This window comes from Myotis nattereri, assembly GCF_964212035.1.
Source record: "Myotis nattereri genome assembly, chromosome: 12".
In the NCBI taxonomy this organism is placed as follows: Eukaryota; Metazoa; Chordata; class Mammalia; order Chiroptera; family Vespertilionidae; genus Myotis; species Myotis nattereri.
Genome location: NC_138087.1, coordinates 38,669,239 through 38,694,516, shown reverse-complemented (window position 1 = coordinate 38,694,516; position 25,278 = coordinate 38,669,239). Strand labels below are relative to the sequence as shown.

The window sequence follows — 25,278 nt, the reverse complement described above, 5'->3', positions numbered from 1 at the left end:
ATCAAAAGAACCTTAGCTAATACATCATTATTCCCTGGCCCTAGTTTGTTTAATTGTCCAGGAAAAGAAGGGAAAATGCCTTACGGTTTAAAAAAGTGAGAACATACGATTCCATTTATGGGACATTTAGAAACACAAATAGGAGCACTCTGTATAGTTTATAACACATATATGTAGCCTGAGCATAAACTGTGAACAGTATGCACATCCATATCAACGTCATGGTTGTCTGGGGCAGGGAAAGGGGGTGGGACATGGGCCAGGAAGAGGCGCAGGGGGTACTTCAACATGGCAATGCTTGGTTCCCAGGTGACCACACCACCCAGTTTGCCCAGAGCTGTTGAATTTACATCTGTAATCCCAGGATAACTATCAACAGCAACCCCTTCTCTCTTAAAAGTATCCCAATATGGATAATAAGTTCTATGGCCACCCTTTAAGAACATTCCAAGTAATTACAGAAAAATACTACTCTATATTTTCCTGTATGTTTGAAATATTTTATAGTAAAAATATTTTAAAGTTATTATGTATACAGACTACAGCTGCCAAAGCCCCTTACTTTGATATCCCAACCATGAACCCTATAGACCAGGGGTTCTCAACCTGTGGGTCATAGCACCTTTGGGGGTCGAACGACCCTTTCACAGGGGTCGCCTAAGACCATCGGAAAACACATATATAATTATATATTGTTTTTGTGATTAATCACTATGCTTTAATTATGTTCAGTTTGTAACAATGAAATTAGGGGTCACCACAACATGAGGAACTGTATTAAAGGGTCGCAGCATTAGGAAGATTGAGAACCACTGCTCTAGACTGAGTCTAGAGCACCTTCTTCACACAACACGTGTAAGGATGAAATGAGATCAGTTCTGTGAAGCACTCGCTCATCAGTGACTTGTACTGCATAAATGAGACACCAGTAAGGTGACATTTCTTTATATTAACAAATTCCTGGTAATTTACAGATATTTTAATTTTAATTTTTTATGTAGGTGATACATTTATATGGCTAAAAATTCAAAAAATACAAAATAAAAAGTATTCCATCCCAGTCTCTATTGATTTCCCTGGAGGAAACTAAATGTTACAGAATATCCTAATGCTTATCAGAACAAGGAGATTGTGTGTGTGTGTCCTCATTTGCAGCTTATAAAGACTCTTTGAAAAGCTTATTATTTCTTCCATTTCACGTGATAAAATTGAGGCCTGGAGAGATTAAGTGACTTGCCCAAGGTCACATAGCTAGTTAATGGCAAATTTTGGATTCAAATCTCTTAACTATGGCATGTATTATCTGAATTAAAGAAGAATAAGAATTAATTGAAGGCATATGTTAAGCATCAAAGAAACAGGCTCATTTGGAAAGTTCTTTCGTCCAAAAATATCTCCCCTTTTCATAAGAAATTCTACCATTTCAAATTTTTACTAAGAGCTTAGAGTGACCTGCTCTTATCCTAGAGTTCCCTAAAATGGAAATCTTGGGAGGCTAAATATATCCTAACACTGTGAAATCGTGGGTTCCTCTTCCACAGTCCAGGCACTGAGGAAAGGGTCCGAGAGCGTGGCCAGGGGGCATCCTTAAGGAATGGGAATAAGAAACTGAAAGGCAAGATAGCATATGAGAAAGAAAACCTACCTAATGGCTTCCCCTTAACTCTATTCTCTCAGGTTCAGTCACTGATTTGTGATCAGATCTATGATAGATTTTTTTCAACCAATCTAAGTTGTTTTTAGTGATAATGAAGCCCAGCCAGCATGGCTCAGTGGTTGAGTGTCATCCTATGAACAGTGACCTCTTGGTTCATTTCCTGGTCAGGGCATATGCCCGGTTACCAGCTCGATCCCCAGTAGGGGGTGTGCAGGAGGCAGCCCATCAATGATTCTCTCTCATCACTGATGTTTCTATCTCTATCTCTATCTCCCTCCCTTCCTCTCTGAAATCAATAAAAAAAATCTTTTAAATGATGATGAATATTGATTTGGTCTCTTCATCCAACATTCAATCTGGGTCTTGTTTCAACCAAGGGCACACATTGCCAAGCAGAGTGTGGGTGGCTAATTTTCCCCCATGAGAATCTGAAGATTCTGAGTTAACCAAGATCACCCACCTAAACACCTGCCAGTTTGTATGCTTAGTCCTGAGCAGCACTCCCCCTCCCCCAGCCTCAAGTTCTTGATATAGCAAAGCTAGCTCTCCCCCAGGAAAGCCCCATGCATCCTGGGGCAAAAACAAACCAACCAACCAAATGTGAACTCAGGAACAATTAGCCAAAGTGTGTTTCTGTCTGAAAAGGATGTTTAGAGCTTCCTACAGGTAACAGTGAAGCCAATCCGCAGGACCCACAGGAAGCTTACTCCCAACAAGCACAAATTACAAGATGGAGGGAAAGGAAAAGTCACCTTACCTTGGGAAGCACAGGTGATTGGCTCAATATGGCAAAAATATTTGTTCCTGAGCCAAATATTTGCCTGATAATTTGGATACTGTTTGCACAACCAGAAAAATCAGTCATCCATTAGGAAAATGTGTTGCTAAAATCAATGGCTTCTAAAAGTGCTGAAGTCCATGACATAACCTCCTGTTTCTACCGTTTTCCTACTCTTCCCATAGGGTTTCCATTGCACAAAACCCACCATTAACAACCCTTCCTGCTGAAATCTGGCTCTCCAAGGAAGAGTATCCAGAAACAGAAAACACAGATAGGGGAGGCTCTTCCTGCTAGAACTGCAGCTTTAGTTTAACTTGAAAAAAGCCCACACCCAGTTCCTAATGAAAAACATCTGAATCATCAGGTCTTTCCATAAGCAAGTGATGCTGATGCTTCCTGCTTGCTCCATTCTACATGAAATGCACAGATAGCAAGAGGAGAAACGGAGCCCGCCAGGAGAGCAACATTCCACCGACCTTGATTTAGCAAGACATTTCCATATCATATGTCCAACCAGCTGCAATTCCTGCACTGCTTTTGTGCAAAGTTCTAACTCATCTTGCTGAATTTCCTGACTTAAAAGTCTAATTCCTTTCACCAAAAGTGTGGCAGAAGGAAATAGGTATACCACCCTCTCCTGCCAGATTTCCCGAGACCAAAGCTCCTGCATTTGCAATCTGTAAAAACTGGTCCCAGGATGCTATGCAGGGGGTACCAATCCAGTGTTCTCCTTTTTTAAAATATTTTTATTGATTTCAGATAGGAAAGGAGAGGGAGAATGAGAGAGAAACATCAACGATGAGAGAATCATTGGTAGGCTGCCTCCTGCACGCCCCCTACCAGGGGATCAAGCTGGCATGTGCCCTTGACCGGAATCAAACCTGGGACCCTTCAGTCCACAGGCCGACAATCCATCCACTGAACCAAACCAGTTAGGCCCAGTGTTCTCCTTTTATTAGTGCCACAAAAACTTGGCTGATGACAATGGAGGAAAAACAAGTTTATCAATTACATCAGCCACTAAGCCCACTCCTCCAATAAAAGCCTAATGTCCCTTATTGTTCTGAAATAAAGAATGCAAGTTAAAAAGGAGTCACAGTTTTTAAGTATGACACTTTCTCTAAGGAGTGAGCTACTTACAGATGCAATGTTTACATAGCATAACCTTCTTAGAGCCAGGGTTATAAGGCTCAGCTGTCGTTCTGTGTTAGGGAAAAAGTAACCAGGCCTGCCAGGGGACAGTGACTTATGAAAGGAGCCATGAGAGAAAAGTAAGTAATCCCATTTTTTGATTATACAAATAATACTCTTACATGCAGATACACACAAACATGCATACATACTACAATGCTTTCCCATATGTAATTAGCCCATAATGGCCTCTCCTGGCTAATCATCAAGGCAAATCTTTCCTCCTTTTCCTGCACCGTTCTGGGCTTCCTTTTATTACTTCCTTTATATATAAATGATCAACTCGCTTTCTGTAATTTGTAGTCTACTCCCCCAATTTCCCCTACACTATCTATTTGCACCGTTGGCTACCACAGCTGCTAGGCATCCTCAAGCCCTCCGCTTTCCTCTCACACTTGAACACAGACATTTCCAGTGGGCACCACCACATCCTCTGTACTGCTGTATTAATTTTTTATTGCACGTAAGAGAAATCTCAGGCATGCAAACTAGAAGGGGACAGTAAGAAGAAAGTATCATATGAAGAAAGTTTATTCTACTAGTCACAAGGAACGATTCTTTTAATATCAAATCGTCCTCTGAATGCACTTATGGTACCAAAAGGAAGTGCACACGAGGAAATGGTCCAACAGCACCACTTACAGTAAGAGCTGTTAAGTGCAGCCAAGCTGGTGTGTCGTCAGCAAGGAAAAGCAAGCTGGGGACCTGGCTCATCAGAAAGACTGACCTCCCCCAGTCTCTGCAGAAAGATTACGCTGGTGACAGGAAGCTAGTGCAATCATTTTGTCATCACATGAAGGGAACACACGGATTCCAGCAACTCCTGGGCAGGAAATTTTAATATCAGGCTCTGCTACACGATAAGGAGTAACTCCCAATTGAGATAACTGATTTCATCAGAGGCTCCTGGTGCCTAGAAAGACAGACCAGGAAATCCTGCATTATATCTGGTGCATATGCCTAAAGCATTTATTCCTTTGTAATCAAGGCTTTCCCTCCCCCTCCCCCAACTCAAATAAATCCAGACTCTGGAACTGCCTCTTCCAATTTCTAACTAACTTGCTTTTGGGGTTTCAGGTCAAAAAGAAATACAGCACAAAGACACTTTCTCCTTAGGGATTATACACAAATTCTGCCAGTCTGTTTCTTTTCCACATCAAGCAACAAAGCCATCAATCAGACCTCCATCCTCCCTTTGGCTCCTTCTTGGTTAAGCAAGATCAATCTTAGACCTCTGTCTCCAGATGGCAGGTTAGAAGCAAGGGAGACTTGGCTAGAAAGGGCCTCTCCATGCCTCTGCATTCAAGCAAGCCAGAGTGGACAGGCACAAGCAATTATGGCTGCATTCCAATTCCACAAACCTCACAGTTAAGAATGGGAAGTGTGTGTTTGTCCATTCCTATATGTGTGTTGGTGACAAAGAGTTAAATTATACTTTTCATTGGCTACATTATTTAAATTCATCAAACACTGACTATACCTTCACTCTGGCTGGGTCGACCTAATTCAGGTCATATTCTCAACAGCCTTAACCTCCTCAAATCAAAGAAAAGAATCAGATTATTATTAAGTTCAAACAAAGTCTTGTTTTATTTTATTTTTAACGTGCCTATTTCTCTGTAAACCTTGGTTCGGCAAAGATATTATTATAAAATGCAATTCTTACAATTCAGAGTTTGCCTACACCTTTAATAAGGGCCCTCCCCCCAGTCTGCCCCACATACTCTCCATTAGATGACCTTCTCAACTTTAAAATCATAGGTATCAAAATGCTATGCCTAAAGAGAACTTAGCGACTGCCCAATTCTGTTATTTGATGGGGGAGGGCATTTAAGATCAGAGGAGGGTAAGTTATTTGTTCCCAATGTCGTATAGAAATAAGAGGGAAAATGACCAGTTGGCAGTTCCCATTCATGTTCAAGGACAGAGGTCCAGGGTCACAGGTATCACTGAATTGTGCTGTGCTCCTGCCTCATTATTTAGAAATTTTATTTTGAATCAGAGTCAGTGACTTCTTTTTCACACTCATTGAGCTCTGTCCACATGGGCTGTCACAAGGCATCCTGGTAGCATAGGACATAAAGACCATTTAGCTAGTTCAAGAAATTAGCCCATGTGGAAAGGAGCAAACCAACTCCTTTCCCCATGTCCACTAAACATGCTCTATCCAGGAGAAGTTGCCAGAACTTTCCTTCACCCTGATTTTGATTTGTGTATGAATGAATTACTGTGTTAAGACAGCTTTCCTGGCTGTTAGTGAACAAGACATTTTTTTCATTTTTATAGTGAAATATTAAATGAAAAGTGCAGAAATTTATTTCATGACCTCTTATCCTCTTATAATTTTCTTGTGGACATAATGAGTTTCTGTCTCTCCCCCCAGTGACCAAAAGAGTAACTGGTGCAAAGCAGGCACTCAATAAATATTTTTTGAATAATGACTTCTGCCACCCAGTCCATAAGTATTGCAGAATGCTTACCCCATAAATGATCCAACATATAGTCTCACTCAGCCAATCAACATCAAGGGTTGCTTTTTATCAGCTCTCATAGCTCTTTTTGCATCTGCCTTCTCAGCATTTCCATAACTTGAGTCATCCTATCTTCATAATTTTGCTCTGTCATATACTTCTATTATTATTTATTTAAATGGGCTTACTCCTAAAAGCCAGCTTTATCACTGCTATCTATCAAAGGCCACAACACTTGCTGTAAGTAAAGTATTCCTAACAATAAATTCACAGCTATTAAATTTTTTAAATATTTATCCACAGAAAGATAACCATGACCCCTCAGATAATGCTCTTTCCCCTGCTCCCAGATCCTTGTTTCTCCAAGTATGGTTGGCAATCTAGAAGTATCAGTGTGCCCTGGAGGCTTTCAAAAATGCAGAAGCTCAGGCCCCACCCCATGCCTACTCATTCAGATTCTGAATTTTAACAAGATTCCAGTTGATTCAGGTGCACATTAAAGTTTGAGAAGCCCTGGTCTAGATCAGTGGTTCTCTAAAGAGAGCCTGCACAGTCCTGTAATTTGATGGGTAAGGGAATTGAAGCCCAGAGGAGGGTAAGTCATTTGTTCTCAGTACATGAGAACCATCTGTGGAGACATAAGAAATACTGATGCCTAGGCTCTGCCTCCCAGGGATTCCAATGTAAGTGTCTGGGGTTTGGCTTAGGTAATTTAGTCCTAATAAAAAGATGGCAGGTTACAAGTGAGGAAAGGCTGTACAGCCACATTAAAACACAGGGATCAGTTCTAGATCAGTGATCCTAGAACTTTGCCACAGAACCACCTGGAGGGCTTGTTAAACCAGATAGTCTGTCCCCACTCCCAGAGATTCTGGTTCAGGAGATCCCCATGGAGCCTGAGATTTTGCATTTCCAACAAGTTCCATGCTAATGCTGCTATTGCCAGGACCACATTTAGAGAATCCCTGCTAGCTAGATGGACCATACAAGATCAACGCTCAACTCTTTCCAAGAACTTTTCTAGCTCCACATACAAGCTGTAGTTGAAGCAAGCATCTTAAGGGTAAAAAAGGTTTAACTATAAAATGTTAAGGTAGACAAAACCCAGGTGTTTTGTTTTGTTTTGTTTTTTCGGGGGGGCGGGGGGGAGTTGTCTCTCCTGTGTAGAATCTAAGGGGTAGGGAACTAGAATCCCTCTCTCCTCAGGAAAAACCTCCGTACTTTTGAAATCCCTCCTGTTTGTGGATCGTAGCTACTGGAATGTGGGTCACGCCCGGCCCCTACACCCCTACATCCCCTGCGCAAGAGGATATCTCTGCCTCTCCTTCCATCTCCATGCAATCTTTTATCCTTTGTTCTGGAGGCTCTGATCACCTGATTTTCAGGTCTCTTTCAGAGGGAATTGTCCCATATACAGTTGTATATTTGTTAAGTCCATTGGAGGAGGCGAATTAAGGTTCTTCCTATCCCACCATTGTTGCAGAAGACCCAAGAAAAACCAAGTGACGCTTTAAAGAAATGGAGAGACACTGTTTAATTACGCCAGTGGACTCAGGGAATAGCTTCCAAATCTGAGTATAGAAACATGCAGGGGGCTTCTTTTGTCCCGAAAATATGGATTATGTTTCCAGTCCTTTTCACGGGCCTTGCAAGAAAGCCCTCAGGTGTTGGGGGGTCTCCAGGCCATATCTGATGGTTTGGCCTAGCGCCAGCGTTAATAACCCTCCTCCAGAGCAGTGCACTGTTCACAGTTTTATGGCCTCTGTAACAGGTTCTGCAAGACCAGCTTCTGGGAAGGAGGCAATGACTTAATTATAGGTTACTTGCTGGCATGGATTCCAATTGCTAGCCCCCAAAATATCAGGGTTACTTGATTTTAGAATTAGCCCTTTTTAGCCTTCTCACCATCATGAACCAAAAAAAAAAAAAAGTAAAGTGTTTCATCTGTGCTCTCATATAATCATATTTCTCTCACTGTAAAAATGTTCCCAAATTGCTTGTTTTTGTTCTCATAAAATAACTTTCCCACCAGAACGAGGTCTAAACCTAAGTTGTACAAATATCCTGGGATACAGCCCTGGAAGAGCCCTGAGGGAGTCAGGCTCAGGCCCCACCCAGGCGGGCGGGGGGCAGTCATCGGCGTGTGAAGGGCGTCCCCTGAAGTTATAAAGCAGGTGGTGCCCTGATTCTGACATTTGGCTGAAACCACAGCTTCTTTGTTTTCCCCTCAGGAAGCCACCACCCAAAACTGCTCTGAGGAATTCCCTGAAACCCATGTCACCATGAGGACCACATGTTTGCCTGCAAGTTCTTTGCCTTTGCATCAGATTGATTATATGGCAACAAAGAAAACACAAACTAAAAGATTTCTCCTTTTAAAAATCATATTCAGGAGAGAACCAAGATGGCGGCATAGGTTAACGCCGGAGTTTGCTGCTTTGAACAACTACTTCAAAAGTGAAACTAAAAGACAGAACGGACATCACCCAGAACCACTGGAACGCTGGCTGAGTGGAAGTCCTACAACTAGGAGGAAAGAGAAACGCATACGGACACTCAGAGGAGGCGCAGTGCTGAAGTCAAATTCTGAGGTGCGGAGTGCGTAGAGCGGGCTGGCGGCGGAGGGCGCGGTTGGCGTTTTCAATCGGGAGGGAGTCGCAGACTCTGAGCTCCAGATCCGGGCGAGTCTTTAGGGACCCAGACTCAAACGGGAGAAGCGGGACTGCCTGGCTTCGGTCAGAGCGAGTGCAGCTTTCTCTCCGAGCTTTGCAGCGGGTGCTGGGACTCAGAGAGGCAGAGCCCCTGGGGACAGGACTGAGAGCCGCCATCACTGCTCTCTCCGGCCCACCCTATTGATACTGTGCGACCCGCTCCGCCCAAGCCCTGCACAAAGGCATTTGCCGGATAGCCTCAGGCAAACGCCAGATTAGCACCTCCCTAGAGGACAGAAGTTCTCTCACTGCTGACACAGCTGATTCTCATAGCCACTTGGCCTGGAGGTCAAACCCTCCCTGGAATTAGCTACAAGATTTAACTATAAGACTGCGCACAAAGACCACTAGGGGGTGCACCAAGGAAGCATAACAAAATGCGGAGACAAAGAAACAGGACAAAATTGTCAATGGAAGATCTAGAGTTCAGAACCACACTTTTAAGGTCTCTCAAGAACTGTTTAGAAGCCGCCGATAAACTTAATGAGATCTACAAGAAAACTAATGAGACCCTCGATGTTATATTGGGGAATCAACTAGAAATTAAGCATACACTGACTGAAATAAAGAATATTATACAGACTCCCGACAGCAGAACAGAGGAGCGCAAGAATCAAGTCAATGATTTGAAATGCGAGGAAGCAAAAAACACCCAACCGGAAAAGCAAAATGAAAAAAGAATCCAAAAATGCGAGGATAGTGTAAGGAGCCTCTGGGACAGCTTCAGGCGTACCAACATCAGAATTATAGGGGTGCCAGAAGATGAGAGAGAGCAAGATATTAAAAACCTATTTGAAGAAATAATGACAGAAAACTTCCCTCACCTGGTGAAAGAAATGGACTTACAGGTCCAAGAAGCGCGGAGAACCCCAAACAAAAGGAATCCAAAGAGGACCACACCAAGACACATCATAATTAAAATGCCAAGAGCAAAAGATAAAGAGAGAATCTTAAAAACAGCAAGAGAAAGAAACTCAGTTACCTACAAGGGAATACCCATACGACTGTCAGCTGATTTCTCAACAGAAACTTTGCAGGCCAGAAGGGAGTGGCAAGAAATATTCAAAGTGATGAATACCAAGAACCTACAACCAAGATTACTTTATCCAGCAAAGCTATCATTCAGAATTGAAGGTCAGATAAAGAGCTTCACAGATAAGGAAAAGCTAAAGGAGTTCATCACCACCAAATCAGGATTATATGAAATGCTGAAAGGTATCCTTTAAGAAGAGGAAGAGGAAGAAAAAGGTAAAGATACAAATTATGAACAACAAATATGCATCTATCAACAAGTGAATCTAAGAATCAAGTGAATAAATAATCCGATGAACAGAATGAACTGGTGATTATAATAGAATGAGGGACATAGAAAGGGAATGGACTGACTATTCTTGGGGGGGAAAGGGGTGTCGGAGATGCGGGAAGAGACTGGACAAAAATCGTGCACCTATGGATGAGGACAGTGGGTGGGGAGTGATTGCGGATGGTGGGGCGGGAACTGGGAGGAGGGGAGTTATGGGGGGAAAAAAGAGGAACAAATGTAATAATCTGAACAATAAAGATTTAATTTAAAAAAAAAATCATATTCAACTCATAGCACATTATCATTATCAGCCTGTGCATAGCCCCTCTCTTATATTTTTACTAGAGGCCTGATGCATGAAATTCGTGCGAGGGCCTTGGCCCCAGCCCCCCACCCGCCACCGCCACGGCCGGGGGTCTCTGCCACCTCTGCTGAGGTACACCTTTGTCTGGAAGGAAGGACATCCAGTCTAATTAGCATATTACGCTTTTATTATTATAGATTTTTTCTCTCTTATCTCTGATCCTAACAGTGATGCCCCCCTACCTCTTAGGCAACTTCTCTAGTAAATATACATATATCTCTACAAGAATAGGCTGGGATGTTTGGTGTGTGTACGTGGTTTTAGATTACATAATGGCATCATAAATCCTTATTTTTCTCATTGTTGCACTCAACATTATGTTTTTAAGACCTATCCATGTTGTATTTCGCCCACCTAAGATGCAACCACTACATTCTGATTATTGAGAAGTCATCTTACACATCTATTTCTCACGCTGAAATCAGCATGCTTTTGAGTCAGAGTATTTCAAACTAAGCAAAACTGTTTGCTGGGGTTAATCTGACACCAATGCATTTATCCCTCTTTTAGGACTATAACTAATTCCTTCCCGTGCCATGTGGCTGTGCTGGCTAGCTGGTATCATAGGTGTCTTCTTTAAAAAGAAAAAGATTTTGCCCTTTGGTTTCCCGGAAATTCCCCACACACATACTGTGTGTGTGTGTGTGTGTGTGTGTGTGTGTGTAGTGTGCCTTGTGGGCTTTTTTTTTTTTCTTTTTCATGAAGTTCACACCAAAAGGCACAGATGTATTCCTCCAAGAGAAAAGGCATAGATGGATTCATCTATGACTTATCCTTGCTTAAACAAGATCATTCCCACGTATGGAAAATTACTTTTTTCAAAATAAGAAAAATTACCTCAATCTTGGACTACAGGTTTCAGATCAAAATGAAAAAAGAAAAAGTCAAATTGCTTATCAGAAAGTGTCCTATTTTAGTCTTTCTTACTCCTTTTGCAGATGTAAGTAATAAATCCAAAACCAAATTCCCTCTCCCGAGAGGGTGAACTCCCACCATCACCTGTGAGGAGGCAATTGGCTCATATAATAACACAATTAAAATGTATAATTTCCACATGTACATGAGCAATAAAAAGAATGCTTCTTTGGGCCTGTTTCCAGCCCAATCTTTCAAAATATGTGAAACCATATATATTAATCAAATGTACCCCATAAAGTGACACAAGATAACAAGATTTAAAATGTAATCCTTTTTAGGCTGCAAGATACTGGGATAGGCCCTTCTAAAATGTGTAGTAATACAATGTTAAAAATAACCACTGTCCATTACGTGTTATAATGTGCCAGGCATTATACTAAGCACTAGACATGTGTTTTTCCATTTAATCCTCACAAGCCTATAACACATTCCTTATCCCTGTTTTAAAGATGAAAGATCTAAGACTCAGAGATGAAATAAAAGGGAAAATTTAATCCCATCATGCAAGATTAGCTCATTCCCCTAAGCCAAAAAATACTCTCCTATCTCCCTTCTCCTAAAGACACTCTTTAACTTGTTTCTCCCTCAAGAGCCCATCCTCCTGACTTCAGTCAACATCTGGAATTCCCTGCCTGTGCTGACCTCCTCCGTCTGCTCTCCTCCCTTCTCCCCTCAACTCCTTACAGTCTGGGTGCCTCTCACAGCAGTGACGCACACAGCCATGTCCTTGGTCCATAACCAAATCAAACTCTGAATAGCCTTGAACCCTTGGCTGCCACTCCTCCTCCTTGAAATCCTCTCCGGCCTTGATTTCTCTGGCACCAGATGCTTCCAATCTCTTTGGTCTCTTTTCGTGTATCCCTGCCAGTTCCTCTTCCTTTGCTGCCCTGACACATCCAGGCACAGCACAGCTCCTGCCTCAGACTCTTTCCTCAGTTCCAGCTGGTGCCCACGAGCCCCGTCTGCCCCAGACCCGGGCGGACTGTGTTCCCTTCCACCCGTGGACCCTCAGCTCCTGCCACCAGGGGTTATCACAGGTGCCTGACTATGCTGCAGACTCTGCCTGCTGCGTGACTGATTTCCCAATGTTGCCCATTGACTGCTGTGTGAACCTGGGCCTCAGTTTCCCCCTGTGTAAACAAGGAGCCGGAATTCCATTATCTCTACATCCTTTCCAGTCTGCCATTCTTGCATTGTTAGTTCCTCTCCACAAACAGAACTCAAAACTCTTCCACCCGGCCTCAGCACCTCCACCCGATGCCCTCAAGCTTCCCTCTCTGCCTCCTCACCCCACGAAATACTCTAGTCCCCTCGGCCTTTCCCTGAAACAGTCCTGGAGGTGCTTCTGTGCCAGGGAGGCCCCGCCCTCATCTCCAGCACCTGCCTTCCAAAGTCCTGAGTCCCATCCCGAAATCTTCAATCCCCCACGCACCTGTCTGTTAAAACCACTCCCCTCCCACTGCCCCCAGGGCTCCATCCCAGCACGTGGGGCAGCCTGCGGCCTGCGTGGTGGCAGGGGCGCGGAGTGTGCACGTGCCTAGCACCCACCTGGGGAACGCTGACGGCAGAGTAGTCTCCAGACCTGCGGCCAGACAGCCTAGGTTTGGATTGTGTAGATCAAGCATGTCAAACTCGTGGCCGCATGTGACCCACAAGGAATATTTTTGCGGCCCAGCCAATATAACGGTATGCAAGAAACGTTTAATAAAAATGTTGTAACTTAATTTTTATAATATCCTGTTACACATCATTATTAATCACGAACTACACCGTTTGCTGATGACTGATTACTGTAATCATGTTGCATTCACCTCCCTCACGTGCCTTAGGCGCAGGCGCACCATTTCTCCCCACTAATACCAGCAGCGAATATTCTAGAGCCGATGGCCACGCCATTAGCCTTGTTGTTCTGACTTGCTTGGTGTGCGCAACAGGAAATATTTCGCTTTTGGAGAACAAGAAAAATAGGTTTGTTTGAGTTACGCTTATTAATTTTGTGCAGTTATTCAGTGTCTGGTAAGTTACTGTTCAAGAAAAAAATATTGACTTTTATTAAAATGTTCTATTATTTTATGTGAACGAGGGCTCATTTATTCCAGCCCTTTGTATCCAGCATGTCCCTATCTACATAAACCTACGTTCGTTCCTCTGAAAGTGGAAGCTCCTGTTTTCTGCGGCCCCACGAACCTACACCCTGTCTACCCGGCCGCGTGGCGCTTGGTAGACGGCGGTCCCCCCTGTACCTGCGGGGGGCGCGACCCTAGGCCCCAGCGGGAGCCCCAAACCAGGGGGTCCCAACCCTGGGTGTGCTGTTCTCCCTGCACATACGTGCCTGTGATGAAGTTTACTTTCTCCATGAGGCACCGTGAGATATGAACCACCACCAGCAATACTAAAACATACTGTGCGTGAGCCCCCTCCCTCTCACCTCACCGCCCCGCACTCACCCAATGCCCGCGTGATGACGTGAAGGGAGGTGAATGACGTCGGCGTTGTGAGGTAGCGTTAGGCTGCCATTAACCTTCCCACTCTAGGAACAAGCACCTTATGGCTTCTCTCTGTGAACACAGGCGGGCGGTGCGCCAGCAACCAACACGGCGGCTGCCAAAGGACCCGCGGGAGCGTGGGAGCGTGACTGCGTGGACCCAGGAGGGTTCTCGGACCCAGCGGCGCCGAGCGGGCATCGCGAGACTTCATCCCCGAGACTTCATCCCCGAGACTTCATCCTGCTACTCAAAACGGTGCCAACGTGAAACTTCTGACTTGTTACCCGAGCAGCTGCCGCGGAGTCTGCATCCAACGCAGCGCGCCACCGACGCCCGCCCACCATGCACTCCCAGGCCCTTGGGGTTCCAAGGCCAAGATGGCAACCTCAAGGACCAGCTGATGGTGACTCTGCTTAAGGAAGAACAGAGCCCCCGGAATACGATGACAGTCGTTGGGGTGGGTGCTGTTGGCATGGCTTGTGCCGTCGGTATCCTAAGGAAGGACTTGGCAGATGAACTTGCTCTTGTTGGTGCCATAGAAGACAAAGTAAAGGGAGAGCTGATGGATGTCCGACACGGCAGCCTTTTCCTTAGAACACCAAAAATTGTCTCTGGCAAAGACTACAGTGTGACTGCGAACGCCAAGCTGGTTGATACCCCAGCGGGGCACTTCCACAGGAAGGAGAAAGCCGCCTTTATGTGGCCCAGGGTAACGTGAACGTCTTCAAATGCATCATTCCTAACGTTGTGTAATACAGTCCCAACTGCAAATGTCTTGTTGTTTCCAACCCAGTGGCTGTCTTGACCTACGTGGCTTGGAAGTTAAGCGGCCTTCAAAAATAAAACCATGTTATTGGAAGTGGTTGCCATCTGGATTCAGCGGGCTTCCCTTACCTAATGGGGGAAAGGCTGGGAGTTCGACCATTGAGCTGTCATGAGTGGGTCCTCGGGAGCATGGAGACTCTAGTGTGCCTGTGTGGAGGAGTGGAGTGGATGGTGCTGGTGTCTCCCTAAAGAATCTGCGCCCTGATTTAGGCACCGATGCCGATCAGAAACAGTGGAAACAAGTTCCACAAACGGGTGTCAGTGCTTATGAGGTGATCAAACTGAAAGGCTACACATCCTGGGCCACTGGCCTACCTGTGGCAGATTTCGCAGAAAGTATGATGAAGAATCTTAGGCGGGTGCATCCAATTTCTACCACAACTGAGGGTCTTTATGGAATAAAAGACTACATCTTCCTTAGTATTCCTTGCATCTTGGGACAGAATGGAATCCCAGACGTTGTGAAGACCTACTATGGACCAGACATTTATCTAGGCTCTGGAAGCATGTTAATGAGCAGATTTTTGCTCTCATGGATCTTACGATCTAGAAAGGAAGATAAACAAAGGAATGTGTAATACAGCCGATGGTGATGAATGCTGCGAAGGGTGAAGCAGGATCAGTGGGCAGGAAGATGTGTTACTCTGTACCAGGTGAGGCCTCTCTCATATTTGACAGAGACATGAAGAAAGTGTGCAGTGAAGATGAAAAACCCCCAGGCTTTATTTTAAATTACCTATTGGATGGAGTATAACAACTTACTCATTTAAATATTTCAAATTTCTTTCAAATCATTGGGGTCTCAGTATAGTTTCTCAGCTAAATCACTTTCTGGAAAGTAGCTAATCATCTGAAAGCAACCAAGATGTCCTTCAGTAGGTGAATGGAAAAATAAACTGTGGTACATCAAGATAATAGAACATTACTCCGGACTAAAATGAAATGAGCTATGAAGCCATAAGAGACATGGAGGAACCTTAAGAGCATATTACTAAGTGAAAGAAGCCAATCTAAAGAGGCCACATGCCATATGACTAACTCTATGGCATTCTGGAAAAGGCAAAACTACGGAGACAGAAAGACGGTTAGTGGTTGCCAGAGGCTTTGGGGAGAGAGCAATGAACAGGCAAAGCGCAGAGGATTTTTAGGGCAGTGAAGCCACGCTGGATGATACTTTAATGCTACACACGTCATTATACATTCATAAAAGCCATAGAATGTACAACACCAAGAGCGAACCATAATGTAAACCATGGACTTTGGGTGATGATGTGTCAGGGTAGGTTCATCAACTGTAAAAATATGCCATTCTGGTGGGTTATGCATGAGCAGGGGTAGAAGGTCTATGGGAAATCTCTGTACTTTCTGCTCAATTTTGCCATGACCATAAAAGTATATTTTTTTAAAAAAGGGAATCAACAATATAATGCAAAAGGCTTTAGGCCAAAGTTATGAAGACAGAGATTCCAGGAAGCAGCAGGATGCACTGGGCACAGCTGCCTCAGATTACAGCATATTCATGCTGAGGCCAAAGGAAGAGGTGGGACTGTGGTTAAAGAAGTAGGTAAGCTAAAGCTCCGAAAAGGAGACGAAACAAAAGCAAACATAAAACCTAGACGAAGCAGAGGCCAGTGTGGCAGCCAGACATGAAGTTGCAGAATAAGGAAGTTAGTGAATGACTCTGGGGACAGCACGTGCAGCCACAGCTACCCTTGACATGCAGTCTGAGTTTTCCTCCTGAAAGGCTTGTCCTGGATACTAGCATAGCAAGTTGATGATACCCCATGAGGTTTATTTTTCATTGCTATGTGTGGTGGTTGCCTTTCTAACATGGGCATGTGATTTGATCTTGCCAATACAATGTAAATGGAAGTAATGTAATGTGCACACTTCCATGGAAGTTTTAGAAGCTATTGTACACTTCACCATGGCTGAGTGGCTGGCTCAAAATAAAATATTTTTGTGTTAAATTGAAGATTTGGAGGTTGTTTATTACTGCAGCGTAACTAGTACCTATTGATTAATATGCTTAGCTTGAAATTTAAATGAAGCTCTTCTAGTTCAGGGTTTCTCAACCTCAGTTCAATTGACATTTGGGCTTCGATTCCACTGTGTCGTGGGGTATTCTGTGTATTGCAGGATTTTGAGCAGCATCCCTGGCCTCTACCCACAGAACACCAGTAGCACCCCGTCCCCAGTTGTGACAATCAGAAATGCCTCCGGACACTATAATTCCATATATGTGAGGTGCCTAGAGTGATCAAATTCATAGATACAGAAAGTAGAATGGAGGTTGTCAGGGTCTGGGGGGAGGAAGGAATAGGAAGTTATTGTTTAATGGGCACAGTTTCTGTTTTACAAGATGGAAAGAGTTCTGTGAGTAGGTGGTGGTGATGGGAGCACAACAGTGTGAATGCACTTAATGCCACTGAACTGTGCACTTAAAAATGGTCAAAATGATAAATTTTATGTTATGTGTATTTGCCACAATTTTTAAAAATAGAGGGGAAAAAAGTCTCCAGACATTTCCCAAATTTCCCCTGGGGCGGGGGGATAGGGGAGCAATCACTGTTTAGGCTATAGCAGCAGCTCATTGAAATGTATATATAAAAATGTGGGGCCAGGGCTCAGCTCTGTTTTCTACTACTAAGGGTTAGAATTTCAACTCTTCTAAAATTGTTTTTGTCTACTCTGATTTCAGGTCAGCATCTTCAAAACAATTAAACAATTTAATCCAGAAAAGATTCCTCACTATGGACCCAAAACTGATTTGATAGGAAATACGCCTGTGAAAACTCTTATCTACACTAATAAAAAAGAAAGATGCAAATTGACCATACCTTCATGATGCCCACCAGCCAATCAGGAGTGAGTATGCAAAGTAACCCAACAAAGCTGGCAGATTAATTTGCATACGTAGGCACCGAGCGGCCGGGGCAGGGCAGGATGCTTGTGTCATTGCCATGGCGACGACGCAGGCTTTGCAAATTGCCCCAGTGCTCTGGGCCTCTGGGCAGCATGGGAAGGTGGAAAGGCGGCTCTGGGTTGGAGCAAAGGCAGTGTTGGCAGCCAGGGGAAGGAAGGCCCATCCATTCTTGCATGAATCTTCGTGCATCGAGCCTCTAGTACTATATAAAGCTTTCCCCCTCATTTGATAAACAGGAATTCCACTGGAAATAATTATTCCTAAAACCTGGTTCCTCACACAGATCCTAAGGTTAAAGGGTGAAGCCAAATGGAAGAAAAATAATGGAGTGGCTTGAGGGACTACACAGCAGGTTTGTGAGGCTGTCATTCGACAAGTGGTCATGGTTTCTCCTCTTGGGAAGTACTCCGCAAGCCTGAGAAATAAATTTAGGCCAACACGGGGGTCCAAATGGTGAAGGGCTCTGCTCTCCATGAACTGAATTCCACATTGACATTGAAGCAGGAGGGGGCTTCTTACATTCACCTCCACCGCCACCCTGCATTAGTTATCTCAGAGAATCCTCTTCATATCTCTACATAGGTACTATATTCTTACCCGTCAGTCCATTTCCATAATGACCCCTCCAGATTGCCCCAGGTTAGGACCATTACATAGAGGGCAATGACCGTGCTGGGTGAAGACTTCATCTCCAAGTCAGGGGCTGGTGCCCTTGACTGCAGGGCCTCTCGCTCTGGCCCTCATGGACATTCTCCAGATTGACACTGAAACTTCTCCCCCTAAGCTCTGTAATAGGCATGAACAGATTACCCTCCCCTTCTTGGTTCCCAGGACCAGGATCCTTAACTAATCCTCTACCCACAAAGAAGGGCTGGTTTCACAAGCTGCTGTCTCAGCTGCTCACTCCAACATCTGCTCTGGATTTGCTTACTGAACACCTCCAACATGCATGGAGCATTGTCACGCTTCATCCCACTCAGTGAGCTGCCCCCGCCCCCCAAACACTTCTGCATCTGCACACATCTGTTCCCCCTCCCATCCCTAGTTCGGCCCACTACTGATCCACCTACCTGTGCCCCAGCCTCTCGGGATTTTGCACCATCAATTATATGCTTTCAGTCCAAATCTTTAACCTCTCCATCTCTGGAAGTCCTTCATTTATTCAACAGAGAAACGTGTTTAAGCCTTTCCCATCTTGGGAAAAAAATATTCCTCCCTTTATCCCTGTCTGCAGCTTCTTAATTTTTTAAAATATATTTTTATTGATTTCAGAGAGGAAGGGAGAGGTAGAGAGAGAGAGAGAAACATCAATGATGAGAGAGAATCATTGATCTGCTGCCTCCTGCACACCCCCTACTGGGGATCAAGCCCACAACCTTGGGCATGTGCCCTGACCAGCGACCTCCTGGTTTATAGGTTGATGTTCAACCACTGAGTCATGCTGGTGACTCAGTGGCTGTCTCCAGCTTCTTAAAGTGAAGTCTACAATCTTCCTTGCTCCTTATTTACCTTTGTACTGGGTTGATCAGTGTACCCCCCAAAATGCATGTCCTTCTGGGAACCTTAGTATGTGATCTTCTTTGGAAATACAGTGTAGACTATGCAATTAGTCTGGTGTCTTTAGGGAAGAGAAGAAACACAGTTTGCAGGGGAAACTGGACATGACAATAGAGGCCCAGGTTGGGGTGATGTGTGGCTAGGTATGCCAAAGATTGCCGGCAGCACCAGAAGCTAAGAGAAAGGTGTGGAACGGATCCGTCCCTAGAGCCTTCAGAGAGAACATGGCCCTTCCAACACCTCAACTTCAGACATTTGGCCTCCAGAACAGGAAGAGAATAAATTTCTGTTGTTTTAAGCTGCCAAGTTGAGATAGTTGGTTACGGCAGCCCCAGGAAACGAACACTCCTTAAGTCACCACAATTTTCCTTTTGGCTCCAAAATGTTTCCATATATGACCTGCTAGAGTCAAATCCAAATACAGTCTTTGTTGTATTTGACCTTCGTAATAATTTATCCCTGTTGTTCCTCTTCTCCTTCTGCATCTAAAACATCACTGGCCCTTGGTTCTCCTCCCAATCCCTTCTCAGCCCTTTCACTGCCTCCTACTCCTGCAGCCACCTGTGGAATAGCAGTGTTGCTGGGATCATCCCTACCTCTCTTCTCACTCTATTCATATCCTGCTGTGATCTCCTTCAAACACCAGCTCTCCTGCCATCTACATGATAATGACTCTCCCAGTCCCCCAGCCCAAACTTCTTTCCTGAGTTCTAGTTTTGAAGTTCCTACTGCCTCCTGGACAAGTCCAGCTGGTGCTGGTGCTGGTGCTACATGGCTAAGATAGAAGTCATGGTCTAGAATCCCTGTCTCAAACATACATGCTTCTCCTTCTATAGCCCACGTGTCCACGCAAGGGAACAAGTCGGCCGCTTGGCACCTTTCTGGACTCCTCCTGCTCCCTTCACTGTGGTTAACAAGGTCAAAGGACTCTATCGATGAGGGCTTGGGGAATATACCCACTCCTTTCCATTCCTGCTGCTGCTGCATTAGCTCAGATTCTCACCACCTCTTTTTATTTAAATATATTTTTATTGATTTCAGAGAGGAAAGGAGAGGGAGAGAGATAGAAACATCAATGGGAGAGAATCATTGATCCGCTGCCTCCTGCACGCCCCCTACTGGAGATCGAGCCCACAACCCAGGTATGTGCCCTTGACCAGAATCAACCGGGGACCCTCCAGTCCGCAGGCCTACGCTCTACCCACTAAACCAAACCAGCTAGGGCTCTGTCCAGTTTAAGTTCTTTCATATCCTGAGTCCCTTTAATTTCGGGGTATCCTAAAATGATTTTTCTTCTCATGAGCGCAGAATTTGTAATTACCCTACCTCTGACCCTAACTGAATGTTTTTACATTTTACTTTTTCATTTAAAATTAAATATAATATTTAAACAATATTATATTATTTCATTAAAAACAATATAAACCTAAAATTCTGAAACACTAAATGTCTTTGGAACTTCAACTAAAAATGTTAAGGTATAAAGAGCTTCATTTCTGCCAAAATAAGACTAGATTTAAATCTTTAGATGAAATATTTGTTTGGTAATTCTATATTTCTATAACTACATGGAAATAGCAACCTAGTCTTAAAAGTTGTAAGAAAATATTATATTTACATTTAGGAAAATTTCACATAAGCTTTCCCAGAACCATGCTTACCTTAATAAAAATTTATTTTCTCAACAGCTGACTCTTTGAACAGGGATATTTGCTAATATTCAAAAGTTTAAAATAACCTTGTCCCTGGAAATATCTTACCATAAAAATAATGCCTGTAACCACAAAATCCAAAACGCCAAATTCTTCCAGTTTTTTCAACAATAACAAAAATGTCTGTTTTTTTATTTAAAAAGAGAGAGAGAGAGGATTGGAGAGAAACCTAAGCTAGACATAAGAGAACATATCGACCAAATGTAATGTGTGGACCTTATTTGGATTCTAATTCAAACCAATCAACTAAACAAAAAAAAAGTTTTGAGGGGACTCTTTCCCCCTCCCGACATGGGAGTCTGTACTTGTTCTTCAATAAATTTCCACCTTTACTATTAAAAAAAAGAAAGAAAGAAAGTTTTGAGACCATTGAGGATATTTAAACATTGCATGGATAAATCGATGCTGTTAATGAATTATTTAGGTGTGATGATCGTGTTGTGGTTACATTGATGGAATTCTTGTCTTTTGGAGAAATGTTCAAAAATATCTGTGCATAAAATGATAGAATATCTGGGATTTGATTCAAAATAATCCAGTGGGGAGAGGACTGTCAGAGTAAAGATGAAACCAGGTTGGCCTACCTGACAGGTACATAGAGATTAATTATACTAATCTCTCTAGCTTTGTATGTTTGGAAGTTTCCATTATTTATTTTTTTTTAAAAAAAGGCTTAATATTCAGGGAAAAAATAAATACTGCTTGAAATGTAGCACAATATCTTTCATACAAGAGTTGCCTTGGATAACACAATAGTAGTCACCTTAATCTGAAGAACTATTGGTCATAAATATAACTTTAAATATAGACATAGCCATAGGTAGCAAAATTACAGTATGTGAAGAAAATAAAATCTCTTGTGCTTAATTTAATCTCATTGTTCTCTGCTTAAACTTAGGAACAGAAACTGCTTCACTAGCTAAATAAATCATAACTATCCCCCAATATTCTTAATGACTGACTTCAATAAACATTCCTGCATTCTAAGAACAAATAAGAAGATAAAGCTTATATTCATATTTATTTTGTATGCATTCATTTTAACATATATACCTTGATTATATTAAGGTAGTTAAGCAACAGGGAACTGGTGTTGAATTGAATTTCAGACTGGATTCTCAAATCCTTTTTTTTTTCCTTCTCCATCTAATTTTCTGGGTGTTGTTTTGTTTTTTTTTTTGGGGGGGGGGGCAAATTTTGGTAGTATTACCTATCATCTATTTAAGTTGTTTAACCTAGTGATGTATGTGGAATCAATAAACACTTAAAATACATTTAAATACTTTTAGTGCTGATATGAAAAAGCAGCCATTAAGACTAAACTATTTTTGTAGAGATTACAAGAAGGTGACATTCGCAATTAGGGTGAGATTGCAATTTAGATAGGAATCAGATGTTAATGTGGGAGACATTTTTGAACATTTTTCCTAAATACTGGGGGCAATGAGAGCTATGAGTTCCTCACACTTCCAATAAAATGTGGTGAAATTCTGGTGCAAAATCTTAGAAAATGGGATTTGCTTTATCTCACTCCCAGCCTGGTTAGTTTTTATGGCAGTTTTGATTCTAGTCTCTTCCTCATAGTTCTGCTGCTTCTCTGGATTTTCTACTGTCTGTTACTACATTCCAGCCAAAGGAAGGAGTGTCTGGGTTAGGCCGATGGGAGCAGAGAATGGCTCCTGAATCCCTAGCTACACTCCCACGGATAAGCAAGTACGAAAGGTTTTGCATACAGGATCTGGGTGCTTAATGTCACCGCCCTGCCAGACTGCACCTGCACGGGGCACACTGGCACCTACAGCCAGGTAGGCTCCAGGCCACCCGACCCCCAGATGCCCTCTCTCCTTCTAAATAGGGGCCGCCACCTCGCCTCCTATTCCCCGGGGCCCCTCCCCTCCCACCGCACCTTCTGACCCAAGGGTGACCTGCAGGCTGCGGCTCCAGAGGCTTGGCGTCCTCACCCCTCCCTCCCTCTCCCAGGCCACCACCGCCCCGTAACTAGGGCGCATCACAACCCTTCACGTCTTCGGGATCCAGTGCCCCGCGCGGGGGAAGAGAACGACAGTCCTGCCGGGGAGGAAGAACACTCTCGGGACTAACTCCTCCCTGGCGACGTTGCCTTAGGTGGAGTCCTCGAGTGCCACCTGCGCCGGGTGGTGGCCCGGTCCTGCCCTCCCAGTGACCTTCCCTGGGAAGCGTGCAGCAGACCCCCGGGCGAAAGACGGAACTGGCGCCGCGCGTCCGGGCGCCTCTGGCTTGTGGCCCCTGCGACCAAGCAAGGCCCGGGCCTGAGCAAGTCGCGAGCACCCGTGGGGTTGTGGTTAAAACACCAGACAGGGCCGGGCACCGCTGCCTAAGAAGGGACCTCGGGAGAGTCGTTTAATTTCTCCAAGTCACATATGTCTTAGCTGTATAATGGGGATTCCATAGAGTCATTTGGGTGCGGGCAGGGTTAACGGTGGAATTCACCGTCTGGCAGAGGGAGGAGGAGATGAAGGTTGCCCGCTGAGGTTACTCTTCATCGGGGCAGGACCAGAGAGATAGTCTCTCCTTCAGGTTTCCCTCTGGCTCTCGCCCCAACCCCTCTGCGCCCCCGCCCTTGGGCAGTTCTGGACACATCCAGCTTTCTGGCCTCAAGAAGATGAGTCCAAGGGTCAAGAACGACCCCTGACCATGGATCCCATTGCGCAACTCGGCAGCGGTGCAGCCTGCTCGCCAGCATTTTAAACGTATCCCGCGCTCTTGCCCAAGATCGCGGCCAGAGGCCAGCACGGGGTGGACAGAGGCCCAGGACACAGAAGGTGCCGGACGCACCTGCGCAGAACCGCCGGCATCCAGAGCATCTGCCTCTTGTTCTGCGTGGCCCCGGACGCGGCCGGGCCTGATCCCCGCGCCGAGCACCGGGCACCCCGTCCCCATTCCGACCCCGACTCTCCCTGCCTTGGGGGCTGCGGCGCCACCTCCACTCCCGGGACGCGCCAGCCGTGCGAGCAGCGGGGGGCTTGGCAAGTTCTGCGCCTTTGCGGGATTTCGCGCGGGCCCTGCTTCAGGCTGACCTCCCCACGCGGTTGCCGCGCTCCCGGCAGGTGAGTCCGAAGCGCCACGTTCGGATGGAGAACTATGTGTAACTACTCTTCCACTGAGTCGAAGTTTTTCCCGAAAATTCATCGTTCGATATAGTTTCATTAGGTAACAATTAGGAGCTTGGGGGCCGGCTTGGGCCCAGTTCTCATCCGCAGTCACCCGTGTTGGTGGCTGGCTTGGGGCAAAGGCGGGGAAGAGAACTCTTCAGCGTCTCCTGCGAGGAGTGGGTAGCGCTGGGAGAGGCTCTACCTGGCGCTCCGAGGACATTTGTGACCTATTCGAATGAATGAATGGGTGCAGGCCTGGACATGTTTCCGCCAAAGGCCAGGGAGGGTTGGGATGTGAACCACCAGAGAGCTGAAAGGAAAATCGGTTCCCTTTACTCCTCGCTTGTTTCCAAACTCTTCGGTTGGCCCAGTCTGCAGAATTTGCTAAAACGATCTTAAAGCTGAAGTGCTGAGAGTCAGACAGACTGAGTTCAAAGCCTCCATGGATTCGGGCAATAGAGTAGTGAAGACATGTGTGTGTGTGGAGGGGGGGGGGGGAGGTGAATAGAAGCGGGAAGGAGGGGGTGAGGGGGGAGGGAAGTGGGAGATACCTGTAATGCTATCAACAATAAAAAGTATAAAAAACAATTATACTATCTAACTACTTTAATACATAAATTTGAAATGATATTATTTCCAAAAGTCTTTATATTATGATTTTGTTTTATGTAAAGGAGTATTTTCATTCTTTGAATTATGTTGGGTGTAATTAGCTATCTATATCCCACAGGATATGGTGGGGTTCATAGACATGATATAAAGTCTCTAAATTTTCATTTTTAAAAACCCAAGGAGGGAGAAGTGGATGAAAGAGGAGGAGGTTAGGGGAGGGACTGCCTGCAGCCCCAGGATAGGGGCCTATGTAGGGCAGAGGTGGTGCTTGCCATACAAGCAAAGGTTGCAGGTGCAGAGCTGGAGAGTACAATCTGAAGTTCTGTGTCCCAGTGGCTACCAAGGGTTTGGCTTGGGATCTTTTCAGAACGTCCCTGAAACCTATATACCAAGCCGGGAGAAGGTAGGGATTGCTGGCAGAACATGCCAAAGAAGTTCTGAGGGATGGGGTGGAAGTGAGGAGCTGGAGTAAAAATCACCAATTAAAAGGCTGTAAAAACATGTCTCTTTGGAGCCCTTCCCTCCTACAATGAGAAATTCATAGCTGCCCCTGGGGAGTAGCTGAGGGCCAATGACCTTCTTCACACTCACAGAGTGACTTTTTCCTAAGTCACCTGGAAAGCAATTCTTGTG

At 44.7% G+C, this 25,278-nt stretch overlaps 1 pseudogene across 1 annotated transcript; it reads left to right on the top strand.

Annotated features, from left to right (window-relative positions):
* Positions 1 to 14,253: 14,253 nt before the first annotated feature.
* Positions 14,254 to 15,285, top strand: LOC308527711 (L-lactate dehydrogenase A chain-like; annotated as a pseudogene). Its single transcript has one exon. The product of its transcript is annotated as an L-lactate dehydrogenase A chain-like (transcript).
* The last annotated feature ends 9,993 nt before the right edge of the window (positions 15,286 to 25,278 follow it).